We start from the raw sequence: 19,924 nt of genomic DNA, 5'->3' as shown, positions 1-19,924 counted from the left end.
ACACACGGCACACACACACACACCGCCACACACACACACACACACACACACACACACACAACACACACACACACACACACCGTCACACACAAACTGACACACACTCACACACACTGACACATACACACACACCGTCACAAATACACACACTCACACACAACGTCACACCGGCACAGACACACACACACACACACACGAACCGTACACACACACACTCTCTCTCTCTCTCTCTCTCTCTCTCTCTCTCGGCTGACACTGACGGAACACGGCCGTACGTGGAGCCGCGTAAAACAATACTGTCAACTCATAGACATCCGTTTTATTTGAGCCATTTCCTGTTTACAGGCGCCAGCGGAAAAGGTTTGAATGAACGAACAGTCATACCACATACTGTGTCTGCACAGTTGCCAGTTGATGGCATGCGTGTCACAAGATTATATCTGATTTTACGACCTTGAGGGTGATGGCATAATGAGTAGTCACGTGTCTTGTTTATTCACACACACACACACACACACACATATATATATATATACACAAACACGCGTGCGCGGCGCGCGCGCGCACACACACACATACACACACACACACACACACACACACACACACACACACAGAGGCCGTAATAAGAACTGTGTCCCCTATGCCGCACAATTTTCAAGGCCTTGATAAACACACACACACACACACACACACATATGCACGGAGAGTGACACCCCTCCAGGCGAAGCAAATTGTGCAGCGCCTGTGTTGTGTTGTGTCATACACACAGACCGAGAGAGAGGGCAGAGAGGGGACAGAGAGAGCACGGAAACACATAGCGGCTAGTCTCTCTCTCTCTCATTCCCTTTCCACTCTCTCACTCAACTTTAGTTGACACAGCCCGAACGTAAAGGGCGAGTGCTGTCTTTTCGCTCTCACTGTGATTTTCTTCTCTCTTCAACTTCGCCTTCACTTATGAGACTTTCCCTGCACGAAGAAGGGAGAGACCTGCTAGCACCACTTCGGTCATGATCGCTTGACGTTTGAGAGGTAAGGTTTATGGAGGCTCTGCCCGCCTTTTCTTATTCCGTTGGTTATCTCAAAGTGTCACTCGTTTTGCTGCTCGGAACAGGCCCAAAGTTGGGACACACCCTTTCGGAACACGGACGCGGCGACCCGAAACAACACACTAGTGGCTTATATTATGTGTACTTCATCCCGCGTGTGTGTATGTGTGCTTGGCAAAGTCTGTGTGTGTAAACTAGCTACTCGTGCTCTGTATTGTGACCAAAACTTATTGCAGTGTAGTTTCGATCAAACCAGCTTGTCAGTCTCCACAAAGTTTGACAAACTTTCTGCTCTCCGCGAAGTTGGAGTGCTGCTCAACAAGTTGTAATGCGTGTGACATATAATTCTCCTTCAGCGCCCTAGCGAGGTAAGCCGTCAGTTTCTGCATAGTTTTGACACTGACATAGTTTCGAACTGCGAGTGTGTTGGTTGTGTGTTTCGTTTACTGAAGAGCGTTCGTGTTGTTCCGGGTTTGTAAACGTTTATCAGTTGCAGCTTTATAGGTCAGTGTTTCCGTGTGTGTCACTGACACGTGTCTGTTTAAGCTGATGTAAAATGTCAGCGGGATTGACACGCGGGACGAGTGACCCTCAGACCGATTTGCAGTGACAGAGTCGAGAGTATTACCATACTTTTAACTTCTTCAATGACAATATATTATAGTTTCCTTAGCCTCGTACGCAAAAGTGCAGCATTTACAGATATGATAATCTGTATTACTGTATGATAATTATTATGAGTTATTTTTAATATGCTGACTTTTAGCAAATGATAACAAGACATGTCGAGAAAAAAGATATCAAGCATGAGCCTTTTAGGCGAATGCTGATATCGTTTGTGAGACATGTCTGTTATCATTTGCTAACAGTCAGCATATTAGAAATAACGGTTTTATTACCGTTTAATTCGACCAAAAGAAATTTCGAAGCGACCCCGCGAATTAGACAGAACAGCCGCAATGTGAACTTGAGCGCTTCTACCTGATTATGCCTGTCAGTCAAAGAATTCTCGTGACCTGAGTCAGCCAATCAGAGTAACACACCTGACGTGATGAATATTCACAGGTCAGATGCGTTTGACACACAACAATCTCACAAGATAAACCATGTTGAACATGCGTTTTGGTTTCTTCGCTTTTTCTCGTTGAACAGAGAGCGACAGATTTAGAACCGACTCCAGACGGATGGGAAATGACGTAAAGATAAATTTGATGTAAAGCGAGTGACGCAATTTTACTTGATTTTTCCGAACTTTGATCATTTAGATTTCAAGTGAGCGGTCGGCATTGCACACTCAGACGATTGCTGTTCCGTAACGCACCCACCGACAAAACTCGCTTTTCGGTATTTTTTAGATAAAGAGAGTATTATCTGACAGCATTTGAAGTGTCATTCTTTAGAATAAATCACGCTGATATTGTTGATTTAAATTTTTACTTTGTCTTGTTAATTTTTAGCGTGATAAACAAAAAGGGTCCCTGCCTGAACGTTATAACATTTAGAGGGTCACCTAGAATCCGTCCTGATTGGTCAAAAAGCCATATGGGGCACTGAATTGGTAATAAATATGTATAGGTTACAACACGAGTGGTTTTTTATATGGCTTGTATTTCAGTCAAGACCCAGCGGATGAATATCATCGGGAGACACGAGCCTTTGGCGAGTGGCTCTCGATTGATATTCCCGCTGGGTCTTGACTGAAATACAAGCCATATAAAAAACCACGAGTGTTGTAATCTGTATATCCCATTCTACCATCAAACACAAAGTGTAGACTACTAGCGGCACTTTTGCGATCTGTGGAGTGTGAAACAGTGTTTTCAGCGAGACATGGCCTTTTTGCAACCTTAAACTAAGTGACCGTCGCTGAAAAAATAAAACGAATGAGTGCATCTATAAGTACGCGGTAACACTACTTTCAGACCGTTTAAAAGCGTTAAGTAAAGGTTCATAAGTTGCAAGAAAGTAATGAAGTCGTATAGAAATCCATTTAGTTGAAGCGCACAATTCTTTTGCGTTTCAGGTCGGCGGAACGGGGAAACCGGTTTGGCCCCCATTTGGCTTACTCGACTCGATTCAGAATCGATTCCACGTTGTTTTTTTCGAACGCATTATTATACAATTAGTCTTATTGACAGAGAAGCAAATTTTAGGGAACACATATGTAGATTTAACCATTTGCTCCCTATTTGAAATGTATCTACATGATAAACTGTTTTGCGAGTGTGTTTGCATGAACCTAAACTGGTATTGATGCGATGAAAACAGGACCCAAGTCTGTCACCGCCGCTTGATTGCATTTTGAAAGAATATGACTGGATTACGGAAAAATACACACATGTTAAGTTCTTAGATACCTTCATCGCCAATGTGGACTTACTGCAGAGCCAGGCAAAAGAGTAGACTTGCTCGCAAAACACGTGAAACAGCTGATGATAGCGAAGCCCAACCGTGCCAGGTAAGGACGGTCTGACAGATTCTCAAAAGTCGTCTGCTAACGAAGCAAGGGGAGGGTACTCGTGTTTTTGTTTTGGTTCGCTAGCATCTGGTTATCTTGTAAGTTGAATGTTCGTTTTTTCCCACCTGCATTGCTTTCATAAAATTCATAATGAAAGAAACGTTTGCTTATTGCATCTCATACATCAGATCAGTTCTGAGATTCATTTTTGCGTGCAACTGATATGGTTTTCTGAGCCGTGCAATACGATTTTGGAACTTCATACAAATGTGTCACATTGTTCGGCGCGAGGTCAAAGGTCGGGAGCAAAGTAGTTCTTCGCCCAAATCGGAATCTGCACTATCATATATTTTTTTGAGTCCATGATGTATTTATTGAGCTATAAAAATACAACATATATACCCATACTGAAGTAACAGAGACAAAGAAGGGAGGTCATGGGATATATATATATATAAAACATCAGAAATTGTGAAAGAAACAATTGAAAGTCAGCAGAGACTTTCTTCCGAGATTTGTTAAAATCTCTTAGCAGAGATAGAGAGAGAAATAAGTATCCCTTCACAGACAGCCTATTGGGAGCATCAGACCCTCCTCAAGGGGGACCGAGATTTACAGAGCAAAGTCCCTTTGTGGGGGACGTATCGCAAGGTAATCTAGTCCTGAGGAGGACCATTGTATTTGTACCTAGACCAGACACATATATATATATATATATTATATGCATGTCCTTGACCACAGTTATAATCTAACACGGTGCTTCACTAATCGTATTGGAGTCATTCCCAGAAAAAAAAGGCTGAAAACAAAAACTGGCGGTTGTTTCTGTTAATTATGAAGATTGACTCAATGATATATATATGGCACACACAGTGACACACACACACACACACACACACACACACACACGTGACATTTAAGTTCTGCACCCCCCCCCCTCCCGGGATCCCCCCAGCTCGGTCCCATGCAACAAGTCAGCACAGTGGTGCACACTAGCCCCTCTAATGACCCCCAACTTTTCGCAGCTGATCGATAAAATGTCAAAAGCGGGCAGAGTCCTCAGGCTCAGTACACTCGTACGTACTGCTGATGCTAGACTTTAGAAAGCTTTTAAACTGATCAAGAGCAGAGCGGCTGACTTAATCAGTCAAAGCGTATCCGTTGGTACGGCTTGTGTGTGTCTGTCTGTCACTTCGCGATGCACAGCCAAAGTTCTCGATGGATCTGCTTCAAATTTGGTGGGCATATTCAGGTAGACCCCGGACACAGTCTGGTCGATGAAAATTTTCAACACGTGCTCTAAGCGCGGCGCGATGAACCGATTTTGGTTTTTCTGTAGATCCATTCCCAGTAACTCTTCCTTATCTTCTCCAGTGTTTTGCGCGTTTATCTCCCTTCCTTCGTGTGGCGTCAATCACGTCAACACGTGCTCTAAGCCGGCGAACCGCCACGCTGCACACTCCGTCTCGCGATCAACGAGAAAAAGCGAAGCAACCGAAACGTATGTTCAACATGGTTTATCTTGTGAGATTGTTGTGTGTCAAAGGCATTTGACCTGTGAAGTATTCATCACGTCAGGTGTGTTACTCTGATTGGCTGACTCAGGTCACGAGAATTCTTTGACTGACAGGCATAATCAGGTAGAAGCGCTCAAGTTCCCATTGCGGCTGTTCTGTCTAATTCGCGGGGTTGCTTCGAAATTTCTTTTGGTCGAATTAAACGGTAATAAAACCGTTATTTCTAATATGCTGACTGTTAGCAAATGATAACAGACATGTCTCACAAACGATATCAGCATTCGCCTAAAAGGCTCATGCTTGATATCTTTTTTCTCGACATGTCTTGTTATCAGTTGCTAACAGTCAGCATATTAGAAATAACTCATAATATCCATACAAGATTAAGATTTGTATTGTGCAATCTAACGTCATCGCGTGTTTAACTTTAATGTAGGTAGTTTAACAAAAGCAAGTCTGATCTGTTCTTGCAGATATTGTTACAAATATAAAGTGATAGTTCTATTGCACGCAATTGTGGCAATGAGCACCGACCGAAGGTATATATATACTGGAAATTGGCGTTTGTTTTGAGCCCGTGTGTGAATTTCTCTTTGCACTTAAGGGGGCTGCCTACTTATGAAATATCGCTCAGGAAATTCGTATACAAAACCTCTATAAAACATTGCACGCTTCTTTGTACTGTACATTTCTTGCTGCATTCCCTTCAAACAATACATATATATCTTCTATTTTTCGGATTATAAACAGAATGTACAACCCTTTTAGTATTGGATTTTTTTTTAATCCTTTTCTGTTTGTGTTTTTGCAAAATACTGAAGTGGTTACAAAGTCTCGAAACTCACCTGTGACCTTGTGTGAAGGTCAAGGTCATGGAATGCTGGTGAACATTTTATTGACATCATAGGCTATAATTATAGTATGCAAAATATGAAAGCTCTACTTGCTTTAATCTCTGAAATGTATTGATGTCTATGAATGTGGGGAATGCAAAATGACGACCGCGAAATTTAGGGGGTAGGGTTGGGAAACTGCCTGCAGTTTCATTTGTTGGCATGGGTCTTGATATTCACATTTTAACCACAGCTCGAGAAATGAGTGAGCTACAGCATATCAAATTGTATGGAATTCCGAATATATCTGAGGCATTTTTTTCTACTTCTCTATATATGAAGAAAAATGCAATTGCGCTAAGTAAAATAAATTAAAAAAAGACGGTATAAAATATACCAAAGTGCTTTGAAATGTTAATTTCTTGCTATGTACTAACAGGTATAACATTCACTCTCCCCCATAATTATCTAGCAAGTGGGTACTACATTCGTACTGTCGAATATTAGCCGTTATGTTTATGTACCCATTTTTACAAAATCAGAAGGTTATTTAAAAACAAAATCACAAAAAATCAAAAATGCATGGAACTAGAAAAGTTCTCTGCAGATATGTAATGTAGACAGAATGTTCTTTCTCCCACAAAAGTATTAAAAACTTGGAATAACCGTTTGACCATAACTAGGCAGTGCCCTTAAGAAAGACAGTAAAGACTTTTGGAATGGACAGTTCGGCGAGATGCAGTTGTACAGCCACCATCTCGGATTTATTATAATTAACCGTGAAGATACCGTAAATTAATTGTCCATACGACGGGCGCTGTGGCGGGGTGGTAAGACGTCGGCCTCTTAATCGGAAGGTCGAGGGTTCGAATCCCGGCCGCGGCCGCCTGGTGGGTTAAGAGTGGAGATTTTTCCGATCTCCCAGGTCAACTTGTGTGCAAACCTGCTAGTGACTTATCCCCCTTCGTGTGTACACGCAACCACAAGACCAAGTGCGCACGGAAAAGATCCTGTAATCCATGTCAGAGTTCGGTGGGTTATTGAAACACGAAAATACCCAGCATGCTTCCTCCGAAAGCGGCGTGTGGCTGCCTAAATGGCGGGGTAAAAACGGTCATACACGTAAAATTCCACTCGTGTAAAAACACGGGTGTACATGGGAGTTTCAGCCCACGAACGCAGAAGAAGAAGAAGAAGAAGAATTGTCCATACCTTTTCGGCTACCATTTACAATTACATCCATATAATTATATGTGACCTGAATAGCTCTCCATTACAACACGAAATGTTCTTTAGACTGTTCTCGTATTAACAACCCCCCTGCTGAGGCTTTCCGTTTATTTCACATCTGTTCGCCGTTGCCGTGGAAACGTTAAACCAATCTATCGAATTTTGAATTTTAGACAACCGTCCATGCGTAACGAATCTGTTTGTGTGTGTGTGTGTGTGTGTGTGTGTGTGTGTGTGTGTGTGTGTGTGTGTGTGTGTGTGTCTTGCTTGGGAAAAACTGTTTCAAGTTCTTCAAGTTGGGGGTGGGGGGGGGGGTGGTTGGGGTTGCTATAGAATGTTAATTCAAATCTGGCAAAACTTGAATCGATGGGCGATAGGAACCTTCACATACTTACCTTAGGCTAAAAACAAAAGTCTGTTTACGGTAACATAGGCATACAAAATAAAAATAAAAATTCTCCAAAAAAAAATTCTTTAAAGTTATTTTGCCAAAAAACAAAAACTTTTCTTTTTATTTTTATTTTTTTTATTATTATTTTTTCTTTATTTTTTTCCCAAATGCCAAAAAAAAGTCTAGGGTCGCGCGAAAAAATATGGTCGGTCGGGATACCGTTAACAGACTATTTTTTTGTTTGGCCTTAAGAGTATTGCATGGGAAAAACCGTCTCCAGAACTTGATGGAGGGCTAAGTCCAACTTCTTGCAGGCTGATGTGTTTCAATGAGAATGGTCCATCTTCAGACAACTTGAGATTTTGTATGGCTATGGATTGTTATCCGCCTTTTACAATGGTGCAACAAAGAGGGGCGCCTCATCCTTGTCTTGTAAAACATATTCCTTTGTTTTTTAACTTTGTAAAACAGTGTTTTTTTGTGTTCTGTGTTGCTGCTCTAAGGATGCTTTACGTATGGGATTTGTAAGGACAAAACGGTTTCGATAACTTTATTGTCAATTGAACATAAAGAGAAATCCCAGCCTTTCTCTTCCTTAGTGCGGAAAAAAACACCAAGCATCGTTTTTGTTTCCAAACCAGCTGTCTCGTGTATGTGCAAGCACCGTACCACAAACCCGGAAGCGTGTGACTCATTGGATGTGTCTTCGCGAGTGGACGTTAATTGCTGATGCACAAGGAGATAACATTTGACACATGAGTACATGCATCATGCACACAGACACAAGTAGAAGTAATACGGCGTCATGTCGGCTGCAAGAGTTATTATATAGGTTTGTATGTTTTGTATGTTTTGTACACGTGTACATGTTTTTAGACCGGCACGGTGGCCTAGTGGTAAGGCGTCCGCCCCGTGATCGGGAGGTCGTGGGTTCGAACCCCGGCCGGCTCATACCTAAGACTTTAAAATTGGCAATCTAGTGGCTGCTCCGCCTGGCGTCTGGCTGCTCCGCCTGGGGTTAGTGCTAGGACTGGTTGGTCCGGTGTCAGAATAATGTGACTGGGTGAGACATGAAGCCTGTGCTGCGACTTCTGTCTTGTGTGTGGCGCACGTTATATGTCAAAGCAGCACCGCCCTGATATGGCCCTTCGTGGTCGGCTGGGCGTTAAACAAACAAAAAACAAAAAAAAAAACCACATGTTTTTAGCATTCTCTCAAGCCTCAAATTAATTGGGCTACGTCCACTTTGCGAAGTCGAAGCTGGCAGGCTAGACGAAGACCGCCCTGATATGGCTCTTCGTGGTCGGCTGGGCGTTAAGCAAACAAAGAAAGCTAGACGAAGACCGCCCTGATATGGCTCTTCGTGGTCGGCTGGGCGTTAAGCAAACAAAGAAAGCTAGACGAAGCGTATGCATTGAATTTTCGGTAAAAAGATAGCGCGAAAGCTTTCATGATTGTCTTTTTCATGGTTTGAGCCTTTCTTGAACAGCAATTGTACACGATTTGATATTTTTCTCCCGGGTAGTCTACACACGCGTACGTTTACTTCTGCCATCGACGGGCAACGATTTGCATCTTCTTCGCGCAGAATTGATTCATCTTAGGTTTTTCTAATGCATAATTATGTGTACTATTACAATTTCTTTACAACTTTAGGTCGTCTTTCTTTTCTAGGTCCCGAACCTGTCCTCTCTTCTCTGCCGGTGGTATAATAAACCTGTCAGACGCACAAACTAGTTTTCTAATGGATACTTCAATACAAAAAAGACTCGCCCTTTACGTAGGGCACCTAGGATGTTCCCGTTTGGTGAGCGTTCAAATAGAAGGGTGTTTGTACTGTGTGTAAAAGCCTGACAGTATCTGTGATGGTTTGCGGGAGGCTTAGGCTGTGCCTTTAAGCCGTTATGAGGAATTTAAGCAAAGAAGAAAGAAGGAATTGTTTGGCTGAGCAAACTCGTAAACCTAAATACAAATACAACATGGTGACATGCAGCAGTGAAAATCAGGACGATAGACTGCTTGCATTTTAATGTTGATAAACTTGTCATGGGGGCGTTTAGCAAGCAGCAGGGAATGAATCGTTGGACTCATCAAAATCCGACATTTTAATACGAATACAAGATGATGGCCTGAAGCAAAAAAATCAGATCAAAACTTCCAATCCTGTCATGCGTGCTGTGTTTGTTAAAAGTCCTTTCCGTGAAAACAGGTCTGCTCGCTGTCTCAGATCTGACCAGATTGTTACATGGGCTCAAAACCATCCCTCCACTTGGTCACATACCCACAATCAACATCGTGACTGCTTCTTGTGCAGATTTGAAATGTGTGAGGAATTGTCTGAGAAATTAATTCTTTAACGAAGAATCTCACTCTGCGCAGTTAGCACTGAAGCTGTTGGTTGTTTACATTATTTGTGACCAAGCGGAGGGATGACCTTATCCCATGTAAAACTTTGGCCAGATCTGAGATGATGAGCCTAAATCCCTAATACGGGATGGATGGAGTATGCCTTTGATGTGGAGACTAGGCTAAAAGCGTCGAGAAATAATTGATGATGGCGACAATATGTCAAGCCGGATTTATGCACCACTGTGACATGCTGCAGTAAAAATAAGGTAGGAACGGAAGCTCAAGCTCTTTTTAGAGGAACTTACTTCTCAAAATAACTAGCGCACTCAAACTTGATGGTGAATAATTAAGCAACAATCATCACGTTGATGGCAACAGCGAAGAGTTGTGGTCTTCAGTTAATAGATTATATGCATTATATTGTTATAAGATCACGAGAGGTATCATTTCTTTATGGCAGCCGCATGGATCATAAACTACATGGAAATTGTTTGCTGTTAAGGTAAGGATCAACTAGCGTACTTCACTGACCTGTTATTCTGACGGATTGCAGAGAGATATATATAACCCTAGCCGCTGTCAGAGGGAAGAGCAAACATTTACAGTTGACTGTTGACAAGACGAAACTGCAGATTTGTGTCAGGTTTCTTGTGATCTTCGTTCGCCTTTTCGTGTTTTGTGGATATGATATATTATGTCGTCGTGACCATTTTAGTGTTAAAAAGTGTGTGTGTGTGTGTGTGTGTGTGTGTGTGTGTGTGTGTGTGTGTGTGTGTGTGTGGGTGTGTGTGTATGTGTGTGTGTGAGAGTGTGTGTGTGTGTGTGTGAGTGTGTGTGTGAGTGTGTGCTTGCGTGTGCGTGCATGCGTGTGTGTGTTTCATATGATAAGAACTGAGCATGATTCATCAAGAAATTACTCTTACCTATGAGATGTAGACACGCTTCAAGGTTTGTCGATAAGACGCAGGTACTTTCCACAATGCACTGGCCTAGACTACCCAACGCACCCCACTGATCCTCCCCAACCTCCCCCCACAAACCACCCCAAGCCTATCGTCACCGCCCTGCCCCTGCAAGTCTTCGAATGAAATATAGATATCTGTGAGAGCTTATAAATCAAATCAAGAAAGGACTCAGGACAAACTCATAAATTAGGTATATAAGAAGTGTGCATGTGTAGGCGGCATCTGGTAAAATCCCGGCGTATATTTTTATTTACAACACCGCCGCGTTAGCACTTTTTAAAAAAATTTTTACTTGACCATGACTCTTGATTTCAATGCCATAGCAACAACAAACAAGTCGCGTAAGGCGAAAATACAACATTTAGTCAAGTAGCTGTCGAACTCACAGAATGAAACTGAACGCAATGCAACGCAGCAAGACCGTATACTCGTAGCATCGTCACTCCACCGCCCGTGGCAAAGGCAGTGCCAGTGGAATTGACAAGAAGAGCGGGGTATTCGTTGCGCTGAGAAGGATAGCACGCTTTTCTGTACCTCTCTTCGTTTTAACTTTCTGAGCGTGTTTTTAATCCAAACATATCATATCTATATGTTTTTTTGAATCAGGAACCCACAAGGAATAAGATGAAAGTGTTTTTAAATTGATTTCGAAAAAAAATTTTGATAATAATTTTTATATATTTAATTTTCAGAGCTTGTTGTTAATCCAAATATAACATATTTATATGTTTTTGGAATCAGCAAATGATGGAGAATAAGATGAACGTAAATTTGGATCGTTTTATAAAAAACTTTTTTTTTTTACAATTTTCAGATTTTTTTGGTCATTAATTAATTTTTGAGCCACCAAGCTGAAATGCAATACCGAAGTCCGGGCTTCGTCGAAGATTACTTGACCAAAATTTCAACCAATTTGGTTGAAAAATGAGGGTGTGACAGTGCCGCCTCAACTTTCACGAAAAGCCGGATATGACGTCATCAAAGACATTTATCAAAAAAATGAAAAAAACGTTCGGGGATTTCATACCCAGGAACTCTCATGTCAAATTTCATAAAGATCGGTCCAGTAGTTTAGTCTGAATCGCTCTACACACACACACACACACACACACACACACACACACACACACACACACACACACACACACACACACACGCACAGACACACAGACACACATACACCATACCCTCGTTTCGATTCCCCCTCAATGTTAAAATATTTAGTCAAAACTTGACTAAATATAAAAACAAAACAAAATACTTCCCGATAATTTGTAAAACAACACCGATGCCAGGGTGCACTCACAGTATTTACGTGAACAGCTGTTGTGTCAGCAACCCATAACTTGCTGCGCATGCAGTTCTTCTTTTTCTTCCCACTGGGCATTCGCGTTTCAGTTCAAAAACAAAAGGAAAGAACAAATGTTTATTTTGAATGTTTTATGTATGTTAATATTACGGACACAAACGCTCAGCAATGTAATTTCTCTTTTAGAGATTAATAAAGTTATTGTATTGTATTGTATTGAATATAAATTTGTTGACCGGTTGTTTAAATTCGGGCTGCAGAATAAAGGGAAAGATGTCTTCACATCACAGCACAGAAAAATGTCAAGTCAAACAACGCCTGGCCGACAGCAAGTGACACGCCGTTTCATTCCTTGAATTAAAGCTGTATAATATTCAGTATATATTTGAATTATACAATGTCTTGCCGTCAAGACGTGACAGAGATTGGCTGTTTTATTCCTTGAACTTGGATGAAATGCACAAAAACATTGGAAACAGCGCTCTCCAACACGCGTTGTAAAGCTGTCAAATGTCAAACCCTACGTATACTCGCTGGCCGACCAGAAAGGAAAAGATTACTACATGTACTTTGTTCGTTGATGCAGGAAAATGTATACGATTGAGAGCACCGACAACAGGGGTTTCCCGTGCACAGCCCACAAGCAGGGACAAATTAGCTCCTTTATTCGTTGAAGCGGAAAAGTTATTAGATTAAGGACACCGATAACAGGGGTTTCCTGCGCAAAGATGAACTGTTGTTGTCTTACCTATGGTAAGTTGCATTTCACGACCAACTGGTTTCGCGGAGAAAGATTGATCTCCTGACTATTGCCTTGACTGATTGGGAGCTGTGACAGTGTATGACATGGGTAAATGGGACTACAACCAACTGACGTTTGGTGCTTGCAGGCGTGCTAACAATCTTGGCCTTGAGTGGCCATTTAGATTGCAGTGAATGCTCACAAGAGTGTATGACGGTTATTGTCACGTAATGTGTGCGTGTTTGTGTCTGTGTGTGCGTGCGTGCGTGCGTTTGTGTGATAAGACACTATTAAATTACATATCTTACCCAACTCACATATAGCAATTAACTCTAGTTCAGTGCTGGTAACGCTGTACGCATCCCCTTGGTAACAAGGGAAGCCCCTCTAAAAAAAGAGTGACCAATACCCATAAGGCCATATTAATACATACTTCCGACTTCCGTATGCGCGCGCATACGCCGCCATATGCATCATTCCATACTCAGCGAGCAGTGGGACTGGTCGTGTTTTTGTACGCTCTGGCTGTGTTCAGCCATCTGTCACTTCGTCTACGGACTTGGTCACTTACCTCTTGGTATCTTCTTGCTTGTCTTATCGTCTCTTCATGTTGAGGTGAGATCTTTCTGTTTTTTGCTTGTGTTTGTGGGCGTTTTTGACCTTAAATTGAACTTGTGAAATTTTCTTGTTTACAAAATTTTTCGTGAGTTGTTTTTGGTCATGGCGGTTAACGCCAAGAAGCGGCAGTTGTCTAAACGAGTAACTGCTGGTTCTCCGCCGACAAAGTAGACACCTGGGAAAGCAAAGGCTTCCGGACAGGCTTGTGTTTCGGTTCATGTACTGTCTTTGCAAAAAATATCGATGTTTTGGTCGTCATGCCTCCTACTCCGTTTTTGACGGCTAAACCTTTAGACAAGGTTTCTCCTGTGGATAAGCCCGCTTAGGCTTCCTTAGTTTATGTGTTTCCCGGTCGTGCGTCTGCGGACGTGGCGACATTGTTGCTCTCTTTAAGTTCACAGGTTTCTTCCTTGGCGGGGGAGATCGCTTCCACGCGGGCGGAGATGCGTTCGCTTCCGGTGTGACGGGGGTTTCGTCTCTTGCCAACGTTCGCCTGCGCCGTCTGCTACTGTGTCTCAGGCTGATGTTCATGCGGAATGGGATGATGGGACCACGCCTTCGCTTGTGGCCTGTGTTCCGGTTCCCGGTGGTTCACACCAGTTTAAAGGTATGTTTTCTACCCAAGTACCCGGGTTCTCCGGGGAAAGGGTAGAGCGTCTCCAAGAGAAAGTAACTCCGGGCTCTGGCTTTGTGGGTGAAAGTTCCGAAGCTGAGGCTGGCTCTGACTGCATTGGCAGCAGGTCGGTGGCGGTTAGGAACCTTGGAGAGCGAACGGAAGATTTGCGCAACCACCCGCTTCTTTAGAATGTGGTAAGGGTGTGCGTCTTCCGCTTCCGCCCGGGGGGCAGGAAGAGAACAGTATAGCTGGCTCTTTGTTTGACTATGGGAGTCAAGCAGGGGGTCAGCTTCCGGAGGGCACGGGAGTGCCAGTCGGCTGTTCAGAAGACGGTGCTTCCGCAGAGGTGGTTGCACTGAATTCAAATTGCCGTTTAGGCTGTCAAGTGCAGTGGCACTGGTGGCTTAAGCGGCTTCAAGGTACAATAGGATCTTCTGGTGCATGTTTAGGCATCCGGTTGGTTCTGATATTTGCCAATCCGTGGCCGATTTTGCTAACGCTTTTGCGGCTGTGGCTTCCGGTTTCAGGATGGTTTAGCCTTCTGCCGTTAACACTGTGGTGTTGGCAGTTGGCGCTCATCAGTCTTCGGCTTTCGGTTCCGTTGTTGCGGTTCCTCTGCTGTTACTCAGGCTAAATCCACTTCCTTTTCCAGGCTTTCAGCTGGTATGAGGCAGGTGGATGGAATATCCTTTCGGAGTTCCGGCTTTTGGGAAATTTGTTCCAAACCTTTCCCTTTTGGCAAGTGTTGCTTTTTCGGGATTGGTTCCGGCTCTCATCCTTTTGTAGATGGTTAGATTACCACTGTACAGGATGATGAGGATTTGGAAGACTAAGCTTCTGGGGCAGATGGAGACGCCTCTTTGTTGACTTTCAGCGAAGCTGCCATCTTTGTTTACATGGATGGCAGAGGTTACTACGCGCTTTTTCCCTGTTGGGTTAGCGGTAGCATTGTCATCTGCCTTTTCTCCTCCATCTTTTTTGGCGTGTCTTGCTCCTTCTTAGGATCAATTTGCGAACTCAATCGATGCTTTTGCCCCATCTCTGCCTTTGTTGGCATCTCAGGGGGAAGCTCATACTTCAGCTTTGCCGCTTTTTGCGCATTTTCAGCTGACCTGAGCCTTTTAAGGGAATCTTAGAACGTTATGTTCTTGGATTCTCTGTTGGGGTCGGTTGGGCTTGTGAAATTTGTTTTTTCACAATTGAGGCTCCTTTGTTACCACTTCCTTTGTGGGCAACGCTCGGCTTAGCTCCTGCGGTGGCGGGGCTTTAGCTTGCGTCATCTGCTCAGGCAGCGCGTCTCGCGCTGATCGCTATCCGTAGGCTTCGGTTTACTCCAAGCTTAAGAACGTAGTTTATTCGTTTGCTGTTTTCTACGGGACCGCCACCGGGTTCCCCGGAATTGGCGAACATCCGTCTGGATGTTAATAGCAAGGAGTGACTGTCTCTCTGTCAGAACAAGGATCTCCTGGCTATGTTTCATTATGGCCGCACTCCTTTACATTTACCGCTTTTTAACAAATCTTGTTTCTGCGCTCTCTCGTGCGCGGTTACGTCCTATCTGGATATTTTTGTGTTCCGTCAGGACGCGGATACTAAGGATGTAGCTTTGCTTTTAGCCTGGGTGTAGGTCTCTTTCAAAAAGGTTTGTTCTTTTGGCGAGACTTTAATCTCTTCTTTTCTTGAAGGTTCCTCTTTGTGAGTTCGCTTCTATGCACAGGGATTCTTCTCTATCTTTAAAGCTCACTGCAGAAGGAAAGCGCACGGCAGGCCTTGGCTTTTTATTGTTTTCAAATAAAGGCTTCAGGCTCGCCGTTCTCGACTTTATCTTTTGTCTCCTTACCCTCGCGTTCGTGGCAGGGTTCTGTGTCAAATATCCACCTTTCTTCCCCCTGAGGCAAGTTAGCGGTGGGTGTTGGTAGGCACACAAAAGCACGCTTTCTTTCACGCTTGTGGCAGTTATGTCAACTGGAAGTTAGTTCTCGGCATCACTCTTCTTTCGCCTTTGTGTTTAACACAGCGGCTGGGGGGGATTAGGTTTCCTTCTTTGTGGGGTGAGACACGGGTGCCTCCCTTTTGGTTCTCTTTCATGGTTCGTTTGGTATTTCAGAGCTTCAGGGTTCTGATCTTTTTTCTAAGTCATACGTTTGTTGAGCCGTTTTTGGATCTCTTGGAGATTGTGCAAGCGGCCCTTGATAGAAGTCCTTTACTCCAGGTGTAACTGGGAGTGCAGGGCTGGAACACATTAGATGTCTAGGCTTCTCAGCTTTGATAGGACCCTTTGTGGTCTGTTGGGCGTTAAGCAATAGAACAAAGGGTTGGAACATGTGTTGTTTCAAGCAGACAACTCCACAGGGGGCTTTTCTCATCAAGAAAAGGGGGTCTCTCACTCCCTATCGCTTCCTCACGGAACATGAGAGGTTTTGGTGGTTTTACCATCACGAGATCTTTTTAGCAGCGAAGTACCTTCATGAGAGTCTCTATGACTGGGCGGACTCTCTAAGTCTGTCGGCCAAATGGCCACTTGGAGCAGACTCTCTTTGACCACGTGTTTTTGTTCCTTCGGGGGAATGGGAGAAATTTCTAATAATGAGTTTTTGCCTTTTGGTACTATCGCCTTTTGCTTATCTTCGTCGCCCGACTGCCGGGCATGGAAATTTTTACTCTTGTTTTACTTTGAGCGGCCTGCCGGTCGCACAATTTGGGCCCGTTCTTTTTGGGTTGCCAGACCTCGTTAGGCTGGCAAGAGGGCTCCGGTTTTGCTCACACTCGTTTCTCACGGGTGTCTACTGTAGGATATTTTTGAGTTGCTCGGGCTCTTCTGCCCGTCAACTCTGGACTGGTACTTGTCTTGTTGTCTGGCTTGGAACAGATGGCTTATGTTTTAACGGATAGAACTCCTCTTCTCTCGGTACAATGAAGGTGGCGAGCCACCTATTTTGGCTTTCCGTTCTTTTTCTCCCACGTCTTTGTTTAAGACATTATGTGATATCAGTTTTACTGAGACAGCTCGGTGCTAATTTTTCTCTTGGTGGCTTTATAACCAGCAAGTTTAAGAGGGCCTACTTTAGGCTTGCTGAAAGCTGATCTTCAGTCCTTTCTTGGACTTTGCTCCTAGTTTTAGGGTTTTTGTGATTGGATTCTTTGACTCTTTTACTTAACTAGCCTTGCTGATCAACACGGAAATCGGGCATGCTTACTCGGGTAGCTTCTGTGGGAAGTGGGAGTAAGTGGTTTTTTTTTTTTTTTTTTTTTTTTTTTCTTTTTTTTTTTCTGCTAATTTTGCTATAGACAGATTTTCGGAGAAAGACTGATCTATGGCACTTAGGTTTCTTTTGGGTTTTCTGGCATATAAGCGGAATCTGGAGTTACCAACTTTGATTCACCGTTCAAATCTTATTCACTATTTTGGCTCCCCTAGAGCCATATTTAGCCTTTTGGTCTGTTCGAGTTTTGGAGATTTTTTCTGACTTGCACGGATTGCTTGAGATCATTAAATCTAAGGGCTCTTGTTCTTATCTTTCTGCTTCGTCGCCCTTTAACCTTGAACGGTTATATACGACGTTAAACACTGATTTATTTATATAAAGGAAGAAAGAATGTCTTTCAACTTTGGTAGGGGTAATGACTTGTTGAGGTCAACTTTGCCTATATAATATGGACTGCCACAGTGTTCAGGTATGCCTTCAAGTGGTGGCAGTAGACAGGGGGGGGGGGGGGGGCAGTCAGTCAGTCCTCCCCCTTCGAACAGCACGGACTCTATATTCCTTTCTTGAGCATTTTTTTGGCTCTTGGAGATTCTGATGTACATTTTTGTACGGTTATAGCCCTCCACAGTTTTCCGTTAAGGACTCTGCACACTAGATCGGAATCTCAGGAACTTCTTTTTATCTCACTCGTTATGGTGCGCTTTAAAGACATCTCGAGAGTAGTGTTAGCCAATTGGGTCTCCACCATAGTTAGACAAGTTTATGTATGGTGGCAGAGTCAGGCAGGGGATGTCAGGGCAGTTTTGCCCTTTACTACAGCTAGGCCTCACGGGGCAAGAGATTGGGCTTCCACTCTAGCTGTTCTTCGATTTGGTCTCCTGGCAGAACTGTGTTCTTGAGTCGGCTTGCTGGCTTTATTGAAAGGTTTTTCATTGGTGTTTATCTCAGAGATGCCTATGCATTGAGATAGGATGTGTTTCTGGGTTACCTGCTCTGTTAGCGGCAGGACAGATTCTCAATTCCTGATTGGGTTAAGTGCCCTCCACCTATAGTAGCAATCTGCTATATGTGAGTTGGGTAAGATATGTAATTTAATTAAAAATTTTAGTAATAAATTTTCATTTGATTAATATACTTACCCAACTCACATCGTTTATTCCCTCCCGCCTCCCCGCTGTGGGGGGTGGATTTCTAAAAAAAGGGGAGTGAGTTGGGCTTCGTTTGGAATGATGCATATGGCGGCGTATGCGCGCGCATACGGAAGTCGGAAGTATGTATTAATATGGCCTTATGGGTATTGGTCACTCTTTTTTTAGAGGGGCTTCCCTTGTTACCAAGGGGATGCGTACAGCGTTACCAGCACTGAACTAGAGTTAATTGCTATATGTGAGTTGGGTAAGTATATTAATCAAATGAAAATTTATTACTAAAATTTTTAATTATATAGCAGCACTGACAGTGACAGGCTCTGATTTATATTCGCGTATGGAAAAGGAAACAGAATATTGTAACTGTGCTTTACATGGTTTGATGAATTCATCTTCCCAATGCCTTTCCTCGAGGCCAAAGTCGATGACCGACGTGAACGCTAGAGTGAGGCGAACATTGCCTCCCGATACATACTTTTTCGATATAGGCTACATAGACCTTGGCAAGCGTTACATTCTGTAGATGCTCCTAGCCCATTAAGAACTGGCAGGTGTGCATGGGTTTTTTTACACCCCCGGTATAGGGGTGTGTATAGGATTCGGTCGATGTGTTTGTTTGTTTGTTTGTGTGTGTGTTTGTGTTCGCATATAGATCTCAAGAATGAACGGACCGATCGTCACCAAACTTGGTGAACAGGTTCTATACATTCCTGAGACGGTCCTTACAAAAATTGGGACCAGTCAAACACACGGTTGGGGAGTTATTGGTGGATTAAGATTCTACAAGGACTTATAGAGGGACATATTGATGGTCAAAGGGAAATAACCTTCTCAGTTGGTGGCAGTGAGAATGGTAAGGACGGGGGTGTTTTTCCTACCTCGGAGGAATTTCTTGTTTCAATTGCAAGCACAACTTTATACAAGTTATCTGTCACGTATTCCGTTCTGCGTCCATCTACAAATAGAATCTGTTTAGCTGGAACTTAAAGGCTGCCATACTCGTAGCGCTCATTAATTAATTCATATTGTTTACATGTGCCAAAAATGTTATAAAACTGTACCTAAGGGGATATAATAACGATTGGCTGTAGCTTTCGAATACAGAAAAAAAATTTTAGTATTGCAAAGTGGTGTTGATAGTGTGGAATGTCAACAGAACAGTCTCAAACGCCATCTTTGGTTTACGAAACGGTCTAAAAATAGCCCAAGTCCTGGAGAACTGTTGCTAAACAATGCAATAAAGAATTAATTATTTCTCGTAATTGGTAAGGACTTTGCAGGAAGCTTAATGTATACATCCCCGCAACGATGGGAAAAGCCCTGGAAGTAATTAAACTAATTAAATAGGACTATGTCAGCCTTTAAAGTGGCTTCGTTTTTCATCTGCGTTCTTCTACTTCCAAAGTAATGTTCATCTGTATTTTCGTCGCATACCTATATTTTGGGTGTATTTTGTGAATGGTCCTTGAAAATATAGGTGGCTGCACTATGAT

At 43.1% G+C, this 19,924-nt stretch overlaps 1 protein-coding gene across 1 annotated transcript in view; it reads left to right on the top strand.

Annotated features, from left to right (window-relative positions):
• The first annotated feature begins 773 nt into the window (after positions 1-773).
• LOC138958454 (serine-rich adhesin for platelets-like) overlaps positions 774-19,924 on the top strand; it is a 156,640-nt gene continuing 137,489 nt past the window's right edge. The window contains exon 1 of the mRNA XM_070329619.1: positions 774-1,032. The gene's annotated coding sequence lies outside the window, so the exon portion shown is untranslated. The remainder of the gene's footprint in view (positions 1,033-19,924) is intronic.

This window comes from Littorina saxatilis, linkage group LG2, assembly GCF_037325665.1.
Source record: "Littorina saxatilis isolate snail1 linkage group LG2, US_GU_Lsax_2.0, whole genome shotgun sequence".
Classification (NCBI taxonomy): domain Eukaryota; kingdom Metazoa; phylum Mollusca; class Gastropoda; order Littorinimorpha; family Littorinidae; genus Littorina; species Littorina saxatilis.
Note: the sequence above shows the minus strand (reverse complement) of the source record. Positions and strands in the feature narration are given on the sequence as shown.